At 28.7% G+C, this 17,975-nt stretch overlaps 1 pseudogene; it reads right to left on the bottom strand.

Moving 5' to 3' along the window:
* Positions 1–2,130: 2,130 nt before the first annotated feature.
* Positions 2,131–5,081, bottom strand: LOC110411489 (serine/threonine-protein kinase STY13 pseudogene; annotated as a pseudogene).
* Positions 5,082–17,975: the final 12,894 nt, after the last annotated feature.

Below are 17,975 nucleotides of genomic sequence, written 5' to 3'. Positions count from 1 at the left end.
TAGGTGCCCTAATTAATTATAGGAAGAAAAATAAGAAAATCGATCCCAATAAACGTATATTAATTATCGTGACTTAAGGAAGAATTAAAAGGTAATTAGATTCCTTTTAAAAAAAGTAATTAAATTAATATGTTAAAGTTAACAATGTGATTAATCCCGATATTTGAAGAAAAATTTCAAAATCTTTAGAATGAGTGAAACAAATAATGGGATTATTATGTAATGTTACTTAACAATTAAGCTTATTTACTTGTTATTGTAAACACTGATTTATACTAGTTTAGTTCAAAAATATCAATAATCTCACAAACTTAATAATGATAGGTACAGCTTTTGAATAAAAAGCCAAATTGGAATATACATATGAACAAATAAAATAAAAAATTAAACTAAATGAAAATCTACTCCTAACTATTAATTAAGAAGCTATATCAAAGCAAATAAGTTTAATAAAATACTAAAAAATAATGCACTTTCCATTAATCAAATTACATGACAGTCACAAAATAAGTAAGCTCATTGAAATAATAAAAGCAATGAACTTTTGTGCATTGAAATTACATAATAATCAAAGTGATGGTTGAACATAATAGAAGAATTAAAATTTATTTAAATTTTCATCAATAATTGAAACACTTTTCCAAATATTATGTCATTAAAATAGAATTATAAGTAAAGATAGGAGGAATTATGACTACAATTCCAATCACGCAGCAGATTGCGTTGGACATCTTACTGATTTTCAGACAAATTTAATCACTCAGCATATTGCATCGGGACAGCTTTTTGATTTGTGTGGATGCATTTAATTGGCGGAAGGTAGCTATAAGATTTTAATGCTTTAATTAAAATTCCAATCACACAGCAGTTTGCGTTGGGACATCTTGTACTGATCTTTACAAAGCACAGGATTGCCGGGTTCTTCATATCGTTCAAAAAAATAAAATAAAATTAGGAGTGATTACAGTGAAGATTAGTCCAATTAGTAGTATAAAAGGTTTATTTTATGGTCAAATACTCCTAAATAAGGCAATGGAATTACTGGGAAAAAGAAAGGGCAATGTAATCACACATATGACATTAATTGAATTATAATCAAATGTTCGATTAAGTACTTAAAGTATAAAATAATCTAATTATCCCATTAAAATCCTAATTTCTTTTGTAGTATTATGTAATTTCCCTTTAGAGTGCTTTTTACGTAATTAATAAATTTTATTGAAACTCAAGTTATGCAAGGAATCAGAGATCCCCCCTTAAAGCATTTTAGAGATTAATTGATACAATATGCTCATCAAATTGGTATTTGCGACATCTACATGCTTCTCTGCTTAGTCTCTTGGGTCCGAGCTTCTTATATCACCTCAACACCATAATTTTTGGATTTCATCTTTTATCTCATTGCTAACATATATCTGCAGTTTTTTTTTTTTAGATAAATATTATAGTGCATTTCTAACTTATCTAAAAAGATAAAAATGAATTTTGTAGAATACTCTTTAACTTTAATGGGCCGACGTTGAATTCATTTGATATTGTTACCCATCACCAAAGTGTACACTTGGTATTCACGAGATAATGACAGTTATTTAAATCATAACACTTTTAAAAGTATTCATAAGTTCATGACATTTATTTAAATCACATTACTTCTAAATACTATAAAAAAAAGCATTTTTATTAGCAATTGCTCCTGGTTGATACCTTGTCCTTTGTCAACAACTTAAGTCAGAAGATTATTTTTCTAAAATGAATTCAAATGTATCACATCCTGGAGCTCCTGTGTTTGAGACATACATTCTCATTGTCATGAAATTTTCAAATGCGTTTCATTTGTCTTTGCTATTTGTTTCATAAGATTGAAGGTTATTGTTAAAATTATTTTATGCATAAAATCCAATTAAAATGTGTGAATAAATTAAATAAACACTGAATTGCAGCAAGTGAGACAGCAATCTAAAATCTCAGTCATCAAAATACCAAATCCAGAAACAAAGATGAAAGAAAACTAGTAAAACTCCAACATTCACATTAAGAACAAAGCCCAAAAGCTGCTAAATAGAGGAGGAGAAAGAAGAAAATTGTAATTGATAAAAGAAAGTTGTAAGTTAATTAATTAAAAGCTGTGGATCAGTCGACTATCACTGGTTGAGTCATGCAGCACCTGAAGCGAGCCTTGCGAACAGTTGTCATGATCTCAGTTTCAGCAGTCTCGAGCATATTCACAATGTCGGAAAAGGGAGGACGGACTTCAGGGTCAGCGTCCCAGCAGCGGGTCATTATTTCACTCAGAATAGGGAGACAATCCTTGGGAATGGCTGGCCTTGCACCATTTTGAACCACGCAAGCAGCTGCCTGCAGTGCTGTCATTCCTTGGAAAGGAAGCAAGCCGGTGACCAGTTCCCAAAGTACGATTCCAAAGCTATAAACATCCACCTTTTGCGTGTAAGGCCAGTTTTGAATCATCTCCGGAGCCATCCAACGGTATGTTCCTGTGTGGGGTGTCATTCCCTCGGAATGAACTTGGATACGTGCAACGCCAAAATCCGCAATCTTTATCGATTTATCTGCCGCAATTAAAAGGTTATCTGACTTCAAATCCCTGTGAATGAACCCGAGTCCATGAATATATGCCATTCCTTTTGCAACATCTAATGCTTGCTTCACTGTCAACTTCAATGGCATCGGACGATTCTGCCTGTTTTTCAAAAACTGTCGAACTGAGCCTCCCTTTGCGTATGCTGTGACAATGCCCCAAACCATTGGCTTACGGCATGCTCCTATAAACTGCACAACATTTGGATGGTTCAGTGTCGCAAGTATCATAACTTCCTGCTGAAACTGCCGTTCCAGAGCCTGTGCAATCTCAGGTTTATCTGCTGGTCGTTCTAATATCTTGATCGCAACATCCTCTCCATTATATTTCCCTCTAAATAACTTCCCGAAAGTTCCTTCAGCAAACGCTGCACCCATGACAAGCCTTTTCAGATCAACAGTCCACTCCTCATAATTCTCCAATCCTTCAGTTGGATTCTTACAATCCATCAAAGCTTGTGCTAATGCATCATCGTCAAGTTTATGGCCCCACTTGCGGCGACGAAACAGATTTTGTGGCAGAGAGATAGAGAAATTGTAGCGGTTCACAGGAGGATGGCTTAACATTGGAGTCTGAGAATTACTACTAAAAGCCGTGCTACAGTTATCCATGGTCTTGGATAAAGATTCTTCGTCGCTCGGTGGCGAACTGTGATAACTTCTTGTTCTTTTTATTGAGGTTTTAGTGAAAAACTTTGAACCAAAAATAATTAAGTTATTAGTTTGATTTGAAAAAAAGAATAGTAGAAATTAAGGTTAAACTAATAGTCATTTTTTTCTTTTATTTTATTTAAGGGAATGGGTTCAATCATGGTATAATAAGGTAGATTAGGAAAGTTCCCAAAATATTGATATTAATTGACTCCGTAATTCATTATAGAAGGAAAATAAGAAAATCAATCCTAATAAAAGCATATTAATTATCGTGATGTAGGGAGGAATTAAAAAGGTAATTAAATTAATTTGTTAAAATTAACAGTGTGATTAATTCCGATATTTCTTTCTGGGGAAATTTAAAAATCTTTAAAATTAGAGAAATAAAGAGGGAGATTATTATTATGTTAATAGTGAGAAAATCTACTCCTAACTATTAATTAAGAAGCTATATCAAAGCAAATAAGTTTAATAAAATAACAAGAAACAATGAATTTTTTATGAATCAAATTACATATATGGTACCAGTAAAAAAAATGACATATATAGTTACAAAATAAGTAGGTTCATTGAAATAATAAAATCAATGAACTTCTGAAATTACATAATAATAAAAGTGATGATAATTTAATAGTGACTTATTAAATAAATGAATAAGTACAAATATAATATGCAAAAAATTAGAAGATCCAACCAAAGTAAATTAAAGAATATAAATGCTGGCTGGCAATTAAACGATGGCTGTTTATATATCTAACTGAATGTTCGAATCAAGTTAGAGGTGATCATAAAATAAAATAATTTAATAAAAAGAAAATAATTTGTTAAGTTTGTATATTAACGAGATGACATTATGTAATTAAGTGATTTTTTTTAAAAATGTAATTTTATTACTGATTGCCATAACTAAAAGTACCTTAGGATTTATTTACAATAAAATAAAAATACAAGGGGAAATAAATAAAAACCCCTGAATACAAGTAGGGTAGATGAAGGGATATCCAGGCCTTAACTAGCTATTTGAACATATTAACTCACAGAGCAGACATTAAAATGCCGAAGAAACTAGTTTCATGTTGTCCCAAATTGTAGTATATCCGATTCTGAACTACAATGTTGCGTGTGAAGCTGCAGAATTAGGACATATTAATTTGTTTGTCCCACCTACATGCAAATAGATATATAAATCCGAACCTGTGTGTACTGTGCCACCTTGCACAAAATGAGTCCAAGCATGAAAGAAATATACATCAGTTTAAAATTCAAGCTCGTCACAGCCTGCTGCAAAAGAAGTCCAACAGCAAAGGAACTCCTAAATTTCAGAAACTTGGATGATATGTTACCATTCAAAGCACCCTAGCTCCTTAACCAAATGATGAGCTAAACTATTCCCACTTGTCAAAATATGTGATAATTTCCAGCATGGTTTACCCTTTTGCAAGTTAATAATCTGAATTCAGTGCTGTCTAAATCTCCCAGGGAGCATTAAGAGGATTATTCACCCGATTTACAGCATTCAAGGAATCACTTTCCACCCACAAGATAGAGTATAAACAAAAAAAAAACCTTCTTAATGGCCAAAATTTATGTTAAGCTTGCATCCCCTTCACCTACAACTTCAGAAAATTTGAGTAAAATCGAACCATCATGATTCCCCAACACACCGCAAATTCTACTGGACCTGGCTTTCCTAGGGTTGAGCTATTCACGCTGAATTTTAACCAACCAGCTTCAGAAGCTTGCCACTTAACCTCTTTACTAGTTGGAATTGTACTCTGAGATATAGAAATTAATTGTGGATTTCTAAATATACGTACTATACTGTCAGTCATTGTTATTATATTGATAATGTTACTGAATATAAATTCAAGAATTAATTATAAATACTTAATAAAATTCTGAACTATCTAAAAAAAATTAAATAAATTCGTATTCTTCTATTATGTTCAATTAAGTTTTCGTATTTTTATTTTAAATTAAATAATTATTTATTATTAATCACCATTAGTCAGAATGTCACTTATTATTTTACACATTAATCAACTATTTAAGAGTTTTTTAAGAATTATACAAATTTAGACCAAACATTCAATGTAACTTCAATGGGATTTTTTTTTAACTTTTCTTGTCTGTATAATTTTTTTTTCCATTTTGGAAGACAATAGATGAGAGGACTTTTTGATCTAAAGGTTTCTAGAACTTGTGAAGTGGGCTTCCTTAATTCGCGAAATTTGATTGCTAATCAACTCATTCTTTGTGTCATTAGAGAATCAAATGAATGATTTTCATGATTTCATCAATATTTTTATTTCATTGATTTGGTTAATTTATTACACCAAATTTCTCCCCAAGTTCCTCCGAAAAACCATGCGTAGTCATTATATTTGATTTTTTTTTCTATATTTAGGGTTTAAATTCATTGAAGAATTTTGTTTACTTTGCTTTTGTACTGAAAAAAATAAATAAAAAGAAATTTGTTTAACTTTCCATTTATTCTAGCAACGCAACGCAATTGATTATCCATCCCTCTTGTTGTCCTAAATTACTAAATCAGTACACGATACTTGGTAAGTAAATTAATTCCTTCATATATGTCATATGCATTATCTTTCGATTTTATGTGATTCACTTTCCTCCAATAAAGTATTTTTAACTTAATTTTCAATCATTTCTTCCATTTAATGTTGTCATGAACTTTTAAAGTAACATAAACTACGTTCCCAAATTTTTTTTTTTAGAATTACAAATTTTTTTTTTTAGAATTAGGGGAGGGGGGTTTCGAACACTGCTTTTAAGACAAAGGAATTATGCAGGGAAAATTACACAATTTTATTGCTAGATGTTAAAAGAAAAATACTTTAAACTTATTGGTACAAGGAAATTGGAATACAAAAATGAATAAATAAAATGCATAAATCTCTAAGAGCAAAAAGCTTGGATAAAGGGATATCCAAACACTAGTGAAAAATCAGCTCACAAAAATATCCACTGTGGAATATTAAACCAGCCCAAAATCATAATTTCTCAAAAAATCCCAGCACTGGTTTCAAATCCCAGCTCGATCACCTCAAATAGGGACCCAAGCGAACACAACTTCTCAAAATTTAAATGGCCCTTGCATTCGGATTAAATTAAAACCGAACCTCCTACTTCACTCATACTTCTACAAAATCAAGTAATCTATATCATCCATAACTCTTACACTCCATTAAATTCAATATGATCAGCCTCCCTCAACACAGCCTATTTGGCCAGCTCATCAATCCTAGAGTTTACCTCCCATAAAAAGTGCATTAAGTTAAAATTCCAAAGTATATTATCAGCTGCATTTTGCAAGTCACTTTCAATCCATAATTTAAATTGTGAATTTTTTAAGTATCTTATGAACCGTGAAAAAGCTTCACAAAAGGTCAAAATCTTTACATGATTGGCATCCCATACTCCCACATTTTTATAAAATTTCATAAGTATTTCACCACTAGAGTCCTGTAAAATTGCCCTAATTCCTACCTTGCCCAAATTACCAGCTGATGCCTCATCAACATTGAACTTAATCAAACCTATTTGACATTTCCAAATTTATTAACTTTGATTTTCTGATTTCAATAGACATTAACTCAATACATTAAATTTAAAATATATATGACAGCAGTAAATTTGATTTCATAGATTTTTTTTTATAAATTTCATTACTGTTTAATTAAATTAATTTTATTCTTTTCCTTTTTGTCAATATTAAAAAAAATTGGGCAAAAATATCAAGATTAAAAACCAATATCATCATGTACTAAAGGTTTCTAGTAAGGGTCAGATCAGATTGGGCTTGCTGAAAACATTGAAAACCTAGGCCTAGGCCCGAGGCTAGCCTAGTCCATCCATTTATGCTATATTTCATTATCAAAATAAGGAAAACTATATTATATTCATATTTGTATGCTTTTAAATAAATTTTTAAAGTAAAATGAAATAAAAATATATAATTTATTAATATAATAATATCTTCTGACCGGGCCACGCTAGAAAATTAATACACTACTATGTTGGGCTACTAGTTCAAGCTTACAAGCCTAGCCAATTCTAGTCGGGCTTGGACATGAATTTTAAGCTCGAAACCAATCAAATTAATTGATTTAATTAATAAATAATATATGATTTAGTTTTAAGTTTGAAAAATATTTAAATATCAATATAAAATAATATTTTATTAATGTAATAATAAAATAATATATAAATGAACGATCAAGCTGAGCTTGATCTTTACAAAGGAAGGTAACTAGGTCTTGAATAGCTTCATTATGTTGCAAAAAACACTATTATTATTTATTTAGTTTATATACATTTACATATATCCATTTTCCTTTTCAACAACTATATTTGTGAGTGCCATCCAGTTTTATAACACAAGATTACAAAAAAAATTATTGATATATATTATTATGTTGCATATTGAGCCTAAGTACCTATTCTGGTTAATGACTCTCCTACTAATCTATTAAGTTGCTGACAGGTCTTTGACAAGGATATTCGTTGTCTCTTTTTCTATTTAACATAGTAACAGAAGCTTTTAGTTGGCTACTGGTGAAAGTAAGGGCAAAACACATTTAGTGGTATATCAATTGGAGACAAAGGTTTGAGATTTTCCCATTTACAATATGCTGATGATATTTTGCTATTCTATGAACCTAATTTAGAATGTTTGCTAAACATGAAACAGGTTTTGAGATGTTTTCAAATAGTTTCGGGATTAAAGATTAATTTTTAGAAAAGCAATCTTTTTGGATTGCCGAAAACATGGGCAGCATGAGTATGTTGCAAGGTTGGTACGTTCCTAACAACTTATCTGTGTTTTTCATCGGGAGCTAGTCTTACGTCGACGGAAATATGGTAACCTGTGGTAGATCACTTTGAAGCAAAATTGACTAGATGGAAATAAAAAAAAATGCTTTCATTGGGAGGTTGAGTTACTTTGCTTAAATCAATGTTGAGTAGCTTACCCATATTTTATATGTCATTATTCAAAAAGTCGTAAGGGCTCAAGAATGAATTGAACAAAATTCAATGAAGATTTCTATGGTGTGGAACGGGATAGAATGAGAAGCTTTATTATATTAACCGAGACCTGTTTGTAAACATAGAAATATGGGAGGTCTTGGTTCACTTGACTTAGAAATTAAAAATTGCTCCTTGCTCAACTAATGGATATGGAGATTTGGGAACGAATAGTGTTAGTGTAGATGTGTCAAAGTGAAATATACCAAGAAGGAGGTGAATTGGTATTTATAAAAATTTCTTTGAAAATCTAGTTTTCCAAATCAAAACTTTTTTACCAAAAAATATTCTTTAACATCAAAAATAATTTTCAACAATAAATCACTTAAGCACAAAAATAACATATCAAGATAAATATTTTTCATATATTAAATGCTAGCTATGAAAAGTAAAAGGAAAGATATTTTTCTAAGTGTAAAACAATAATTCAATATAAAACTATTTTCCTAAGGCAAATACAAATAACTATTAATAATGCAAAAAATTAAAAAGAGACATAAGAAATTTATAGTGCTTTTGCTTTTTCGATGCTTGCAACCACTCTTTTGGTAACTAAGGAATTTCAATCCATTATCAAAGATTCTTACCTTTTAAAGGACAAAGCAATAACCCTTACAAAATTCACAAAGAGATTCTTGCTTTTTCACGCGATCAAACGATAACCCTTACAACGGCTTTTTCATAGATTAAGTGATAACTCTTACGCAATCCATAAAATGATACCTGCTTTTAACGGGATGAAGCAATAATTCACCATCAATGGTTTTTAAAGGCTCAACCTCAAACCCTCATAAATAGCTTTTCAAGATTAAATTAGACCCTTTACAAGATGTGTGTACATAGGAATAATAGCAAAGATTTGCCTCACAAAGGCTAGTTGCTCGAGATTTTAGCTTAAGAGTAGTGAGAGAATAAAAATTAGCTCAAATGAAGCAAGTATTCAACTTTGTAAGCTTGGTAGAAGACTAAAAAGATGCTAAAGAGTGAAGATGAACTTTTGAAGGTCTTTCTAGGGTTTGAAGCTTTGGTTCAAGTATTCCCTTACTTCAAAATGGCTCAAATGCGTCTATTTATAGCTAAGGCAATATTTGAAGCTGTTAGACATAAGTTTGAATCAAATTCGACAATTGCTGAAGCTTGAGAGTTGACTACAATGCTCTTAGGGTTAACTATGTTCTTTAAATTTTTCAAATTAAGGATTCTATAGTCAAGTATAACCTTTCTCTAGTCGATCCATCTCTCAAGAGCATGTTTCTTGCAAGTATGAGCTACTATAGTCGACTACGATTCCTTTGTAGTCAACTATGGCTGTGTAAAGTTAACTTTTCCTTGCTTTTGACTTATCAAGGCTGAATATGCCTGTTGTTGTTCAATTTTCTACTCACCCAAGTGCACATATTGCAAAGATAATATAGAGATGAGTAGAATGTCGATCCCACAGAGAATTGAATTAATCCTTATTGCTAACTACTAAAATAAACATACCCCAATTTTATCTAAACAATTAAAATTTTTAAAAAATTAAATTAATAATCTAAAAACTAAAACTAATATATCAGTAAATTTTACTTCTAGTGATTAACAGACTTAAGATTATGATATCCCTCGATACTTCATCTGAATTTTGTCTCTCTCTCTTAACTTAGTTTAATGGATTAAGTTATTAGCCTAAAATCCTAAATTATTAACAAGTCTCTATCGAGTTTCATATAAAAATATCTCTTCCGATTAATTTACTATATGTCTGTTTAAATTATATTGTAGAAAGATTCATTAAGTTTGTTCTCTAATTTGGCTACATATGGCTTATAAGTGTATGTCTACCTTATATTCAAATTAAACCATCTAATCAACTAAGTGTATTCAATCATATGGTATGTTATTCTAGGTCTACCTAAATATCTTTCGTCAAGATTTAACTTAGGTTTCCGATTCAATCTAATTGGTGATTAAGCAATTAGAAGTATTAGAAACAAAATAAAATAAACAACTAAATCTATCAAATATAAGTAAAAGAGAGATAAATAATTTAGACTACAAAATAAGTTCAATCATAATCTTACATTAAAAATTCAGTTCATCATCAAGTCACACATCATCATCGAATAAAATCTAAACATTAAAAACAAAACCAAGGAAATAAGAGAATAAAAGAAAATATAGAAAAACTCAAGAATTGTATTCTTGATCTCCAATCTCCTTGAATCCTTCAAATTCTTCTTAGCTTCAATGACTCTTGTGGCTTGACTCTCAGCTGTTAATTTGGTATTTTTTCGTTCTCCCTTCTTCTTTTTTTTAAAATGTTGTTTTTATAAGCTTTGAAGTTAGGTCAAGTTAGGTGAAGGGAGAAGTCATTTTTAGCTAAAATTTCCTCGTTAGACTATGTAAGTCACAGCCTAGTCTTATTAATTAATAGAAATCGTAATTACTCTAAGATTGTTACAGTGTGTCAAATTTGACAAGATTTTTAAGCACTTTTTAGGCCGAACTAGGTAAAGTGGTAAACACAAAAGTTGTAGCTTTCTTTCTTATCTTTCCAAAGGTTTAAGAATAACTTCATTTGGATCTTTGTAGAGAGAGTTATAGCCAAAATACCAAAATATATGCAATGGAAGTCTGCACCTTAAAATTGCTCTCTTTCTTCTTTTAAAATTCTTCTTTCATCAAACACTTACAGGAATACAAATAAATCAATAACAACCTATATTAACCACATTAAAACTAAATTAAACATAAAATTAACCATGATTAGATTGACTCATCTAAAATAACTAATTTAAAATAATTAAATAAAACCTACTAATTTCTATGAATTACAACAAGAACTAAGCTAAATTATTATCAAAATTAAGCTTAAATAACTCTATATCATATAGTTATCATAAGCTCAAAACATGATTTTCTTTGGTTTTCTAGAACAAGGTAGACTATGAGCACTTTAGGGTTGACTATGGGCTTATAATCTTCAAGTTTTGCACTATCTCAGCCTTCACATAAACTCAGGCTTTTCTAGGATCAACTTTTGGGTTGTGTCTTGAGGATTTCTTAGCTTTTTGGCTCTTCTCTTTTGTTATTTTCTCCGTACCTTGTTCCTACATTCAAATAACATTTCAAGGCATGTTTGCTCTTGCATTCTTAGCTGAATATGCATTGTTTGAAAGCTTATAAGATGTTTTCTATTGATGCATAGTTTTTCAAGCAAATATGTAACCTTAGGGGATTAAAAATATATTTGAGACAATTTCAAATGCTTGACACTAAGTTCAAGAAAGCATGTGATTTTCATCAAATTAAAACATGATGTAACTCAAGGCTAACAAATGGGACAGACTGTGGCATGAAATATTGATAACGAAGAATGGTTATGAGTCGAGTACCTTTTTGCTCAATGTTGATGTTACTCATAAATGCTCAAATCTTTGGAAAAATATTATTTCTCCACTTTCGCCTACTAATAAATTTTTTTTGCAAGTTTCAACTAACTTTTAAATTGTTGTAGGTGATGGCAAATTGATCTCCTTTTCGCATGATGAATGGATGGAAAGGCAAGTTTTAAAAGAAGAATTCCCTCATATTTTTACTTTATCAGTTAATAAAGATGGCAAGCTATATGATTTTGGTGAATGGAATAACAACATTTCACAATGGAAGATCGAGTTATGCTAACAATTATTTTTATGAGAATTTGAACAATGGATTTGACTTTGGAGTCAATTGCATGAGCTGATTATTATTAAATCCATGGCAGATAGGGTGATTTGAAAAGCTACTCCAAGTGGTATGTTTTCCTCAAAATCTTTTTTTTGACTTACCTTATATTTGTGATTTGAAACAGAAGAACTTTGGCAAAAAATCTAGCTAAGATATACTCTCTTCATAGTAGAAATTTTCATTTGACAATTAATATGGGTAGAGTTGCAGTGAAGCATGAACTCGCTAGAAGAGGATTAATTGGAAAGGAACGAACAATATGTTTACTGTCATAATGCATGAGTCTGTAAACTCAACCATTCGTCGTGAAAGAGGAGTTACTACTAATCTTTTTCTTGTTTAGGTGTAATTGGTCACATAAGTGAATCTATACTTTTTAATGAGGTCTTAAGCTTAACTTAGGTTCATTTAAAAGGATAGATTCCAATCTATGAAACAAGCTAAATTCAAAAATATAGATACGTGTGAGAAAAGTGTTAGAACCCTCACAATGCCCATTTAATATGATACCTAATTAATTCTATATTATGCTTTGACATATCATAAGTATATTATGAAAAAAGCAATGCAAAAGATATGATAGAGGAAATAATAATAATAATAATAATAATAATAATAATAATAATAATAATAATAATAATGCAAGAAACGTTATAGAAAGCAGTTATTCTACAATCAATAATATTGATCTATTGATTCTCATAGAGAAACTAGTGACAAATATTCTTTATTTTTAAAAAAAATTGTCAGAGAAATATTAAAAATATAGAACACAAAATCATTGACAAATGAAATAGTGAATAGAAAAATGTTTTGCACAAAAAAAAATTCTTGAAAGTCATAGGCAAGAAAAATAAAGGAAGTAGGAATACAATTTGATAAATGTACAAATAAGAAAGGAAAAGGAAAAGCAAAAGCAGAATGATATGCATAAAAAACTGTAAGGAAGGTAATAGATAAAATATATGTTATTTGATATAAAATGAGAAAGTTATAAACAAAGTTACAAGAGTGTTCCAAATTGTAAGCATTGTAGTATTACCTATTTGTAGTATTTACAAATGATCTATAATAACAATTTTGCATTCAAAAAAGGAGAATGACACCATTCAAAAATTAAACCATACACTTTACAAGAATATCAACAAAAGGGAATAGACTCACACTTTAAAATTATATCGTGAGTACCATTTCAAGCATAACAAAAAAAATATGCAAAAAACATATAAACATATAGAAACTTGGTGTGGGCATTCATGCCACTAGCAATAACAGAAAAATAAAGCACATAATAGCAAGGGCATCTTCATGAACAAAAAAAAAAGATAGACAAAGAATGAAATACCCAAAAAGAATTAAAACTTCAACATTCGAAGAATAGATAGAATCCAAATATGAAAAGAAAAAAAAATCAAATAATGATTTTTTTTTTCAAATAACTTAACTTCAACAATCAATATATAGTAGGTTCCACACTTGTCCTGTCACGAATAACAATCAGAATTTGATTTCATTTAATTTCATAAAGTTTAGGGTTAGTTGTTTCAATAAGATTTGTATTAGTGGTTGTTATGCTAGATTGGAAATGAATGGTTATATCGATTTTACCTAATTTTATGTTTTGTGGTAGGGATTCTTCTTCTTTGCTTTTGTTGGGTTGTTTTTTTAGTATGACCTTTGGGAAAAGCTCTCTAGCAACTTGGGTGTTGATTGGTAATGGCACAAGTTTATAAAATTTACACTTTATTATTACAAATGATTCGAACACAAAAACAATAGAAATAATCAAGTATTGTATAAATTAAGCATAAATATCAACTAAACATATTTATAGATAAATGTCATCAATATCATAATAATTGACATAAGCAACATTGTAAACACTAAATAAAGTTATTCGATAAACAAATCAAAAGAATAAAAGCAAATAATGGATTATAATTAAAAAGTAAATTTTTGAAAAGTCTTTACAAACTTTAGTAATAGCTTTTCTCAACACTATATCACAAATGAATGGAATAATTGCAAAACAATAAAGAAAGCAAATTAACTCAAGTCATATAATGCATGCTAACTGAAAATAATTAATAATAATTTGTATGCACTGATGTAAAATTTTAAATAGCAAAAGAAATCCATCGTGATGTTTTAAACATAGCATAAAATGTATATCAAATAAGAACATGATTTCTAACAATAAATATGTGCCAATAATCTAATAACTTTCCTTCAACCATCGTTAATAATGTCATCGGATAATAAAATCATAAACAGTATTGGTCATCATGATTTTCTATTTCAGTTAAGATCATTATTCTCAATTGCAATGTTCAATTCTCTATTATAAATAGAGGATATATAATGGTAAAATGTTTAATCATATGATAGCACATTTAGTTTTTCAAATGACTTGAAACCTGATATTGAATATATAGTTGTATCTGTTTTTCTTTTATTATAGATAATGATCACTATTTCGATTCATTTTATCTAATAAAATTTACAGTTTGGGTATGGAATGCATAAAATCTGCCATAAATATCATTTTAATTGCACTTGAGCATTTGGCTCATTGGTTGGTGCACTATCCCCCTGCTTAAAGAGTAAGATTCGAATCCCCCTTTCCCCAATTATATAAAAAAATATCATTATAATTTCCATAACCAATTTGCATAAAAATTGATTTCATAAAAACAAATCAACAGATTGTAAAAACAGTGTTAACAAATGATACACTACAATTAAAGACAAAAGTTATTTTAAAACCTTTGCAAAATATGCTAATCACTTGTCTAAACATAAAATCAGAAATTAATGTGCTCATTGCAAAATAGCAAACAAACGTCAAATTATAATGAGACAAACATAAGAACATTAAGTTCATAATTTATACACCACCAAACAAAAATATATAAAACAGGGCAAAAATAACAAAACGTAGTAAACAAAAACAATTTAAAGTTTAAGAGGAAAAATAGTATGATAGAGAAAGAACACTAAAATAATCAGAAGGTAAATTTACTACCATTTTAATTTGAAATGCTAACAGTCGAATTTTAATGTATATGCTTATCTATTTGTATTGAGTTAACAATGGTTGCATTGTCAAGGGGTAGTTAAATTTTGAAAAGAACAAACATCCTTCTTAAGGTTAAAAAAAAGTCCTCGATTTTGTTTAACGACTAATCCTTTCCTTAACAGTGAGAAGGATTGTTTCCAATCTAAAATTTAATACTCAATAACAATACATAACATTGGTATTTTAAGTTAATAGAAAAAACAAATGTTGTATATGAGTGCATAAAATATAGAAAGGAGAAAGCAAGACTTAGCAATGGTTTAATTATAAAAAAACAAATGCCATACATGAGTGCATAAAAATGTATCTTCAATGAATTGAAATTTGCACTAAAAATCATAATAACTTCCATAAGCTATTTGTATAGATTTTGAGTTTAAAAAAATAGAGCACATAGAAAATAGGAAGAACAATTCAAGTCTAGATTAACACAAAAGATGAAAAGCATAACAATCAATAAAAAAAATAAATGGAAAACATAAAACAAACAAAAGTGATTATTTACTAAACTCAAATTGACAATGAAAATCATAATAATTTCCATAAGCAACTTGCATAGACTATGAATTTGAAAAAATAGACCAAAAACAGTTATTGAACATCAAAGAACTCAAAGAAAGTTTATACATAATAATGTTTTGAAAACAAACCACGTATAATATTATAATAATAAACTACCAAAGAGAAATATGTAAAAATGGGTAACTGTAGGTTAAAATTAGAACAATTTAATTTTATTCAAATAATTAAAATCTTAATCCTAATTAAAATAAAAATTACTCAACTAAAACTAATTTAATTAAAAATTAAGGCAACAAAATAATTGAGTAAAAAGCAAATCAAACAAGTTCAAGATTACAATATCCCTCACACTTCATTTAAATCTTACTTCTTTTTCTTAAATTATTTCAATGGGTTGAATTACTAACCTAGAGTCCTCAATTATTTATACGAATCTCCCAACTTCTCACATAAAAATATCTATTTCAACCAAATCATTAAATCCATATGTGATTTCTGATTAAAACAGACTCATTAAGTTTAGGCTCTAATTCTGGTTACATATAATATATAGGTATATTCCTATCCTACACATAAATAAATTATTATGATCATATGTTATCCTAATTAATCTGCATTAAACTCCGTTTTTCAAGTTTGTCTAGGTTCGTAGATCAATTTAATTGACGGGCAATGAATTAAAAAGTATTAAGAACAAATTGGAATAAACAATTCAATCTCATTAAAGATAAGCAAGAAAGAGATTAAAAATTTTGGATTGCATGTTAGTTTAATTGCAATCTAAAAAAAAAAAGATTAACTACACATAATTGCAAAGACAAATAACATTAAATAAATTTAAACCGTTGAAAGTAATAAAAAAAATAAAAGCTAAGGAATAAAATAAAACGATTAATTCTAGTTTTGCTTTTCAAGTTTTTGCTTTTAACTTTCAACCTCTTAAATATCCAAAAGTTATCTCCTCTAATGTCTTATAAAAATATCCTATTTATGCCAACAATCTTAACCTAGAATCCATTAAGTTAACCTACTAATTCTAATTGGGCTTAAAAGTGTAATGAGGCCTAAATATCAATTGTCAGTCTTAAAATTACCATTTGCACAGCAATATACCTAGTCATCTTTCAACATAATTTTCTCTATCTTTGTAGCAGAATTGGGTAATATAATTTCATAAAACTTGTAGCTCTATCTCTTAACCTTTCAATGGTACAAGAATCGCATTATTAAGAGTTCTGTGGAACAAGTTATGGTTAAAACACTAAAGCATATGCAAGCAAATTTTTAGGTCTTTGAGCACCTTATTTTTCAAAATTAAGCCCAATTTACTTAATTCTAACAAAAACATAAAAACTAATAAATAATAACCAAATTAAAAGAAATAAACATAAAATTAAAATAACTTAATAAAAATTAAATAATTATAAAATAACTAAAAATGACTAAATCCAATTAAAAATTAAGAACTTAGCCAATATTTAATAACAAAATTGGACTAAAATAATTCTATCAAATAAAATTATTAGTAACAATAAAAAAATAAAAAAAAACTCTATATAGTTCATAACCACTTAACATGTTATTCCAACTTCATTACAAAACAAACATGCCAAAAAATATAATAAGAAAACTAACTAAATCGATCAAATCTGAAACTATCTGAGTAATATTGATATTTTAATTTTAAAAGTTTACAATCTCATTATCTTTAATGGTCCTAATTTGGAGATTTTATGATAAGTGATATGGTTTTAATGGCATTGTGATAATTACCAATTATTTTTAAAATTTTCTAATTTTGAGGTAACAAGTATCTCTTTTATAAGAAGGATTCTGCTTATAAAATAAACGTAAAGGTCTCTAGCCCAAGGTAAGTTTTAAGAAATCAAATACCGTATTACCATCATTGTAAAATTGCTATTTAGATTGGAAGAATTCATTAATTTCAAAGGAAAAGACTCGAGCTTATAAAGAAAGAAACTTGACGTTTGCTATGATTGGAGGTTAGTATTGTGATCCTCAATAAATAATGATTTGGTGGGTTTATCTACAGTAAACAACGATGCATTATTATTGTTAAATCATATTTGATATTTGCCTATATTTATTTATTCCTTCTTTTGCTATTATTCATTATGTTTATGTATGTACATATATGCTTATGAATATATTTAATATGTGGTATCAGAGTTAGAATAATCTCTATCTAGTATATTTGAGATATGATTTTAATTGTATATTTATAACTTTTTATATATTTTTAAAATAGTATTTTAAACAATTATTTAGAGAAATAATGAACCAAATATATTTATTTGATATACCTTTATTAAGTTTCGAAATTATTTGAATTTTATATAATATA

The sequence above is a fragment of the Theobroma umbraticum genome, unplaced genomic scaffold, assembly GCF_002168275.2.
Source record: "Theobroma umbraticum cultivar Fairchild unplaced genomic scaffold, ASM216827v3 scaffold_56.0, whole genome shotgun sequence".
In the NCBI taxonomy this organism is placed as follows: Eukaryota; Viridiplantae; Streptophyta; class Magnoliopsida; order Malvales; family Malvaceae; genus Theobroma; species Theobroma umbraticum.
This window is presented reverse-complemented; position numbering and strand designations above follow the sequence as displayed.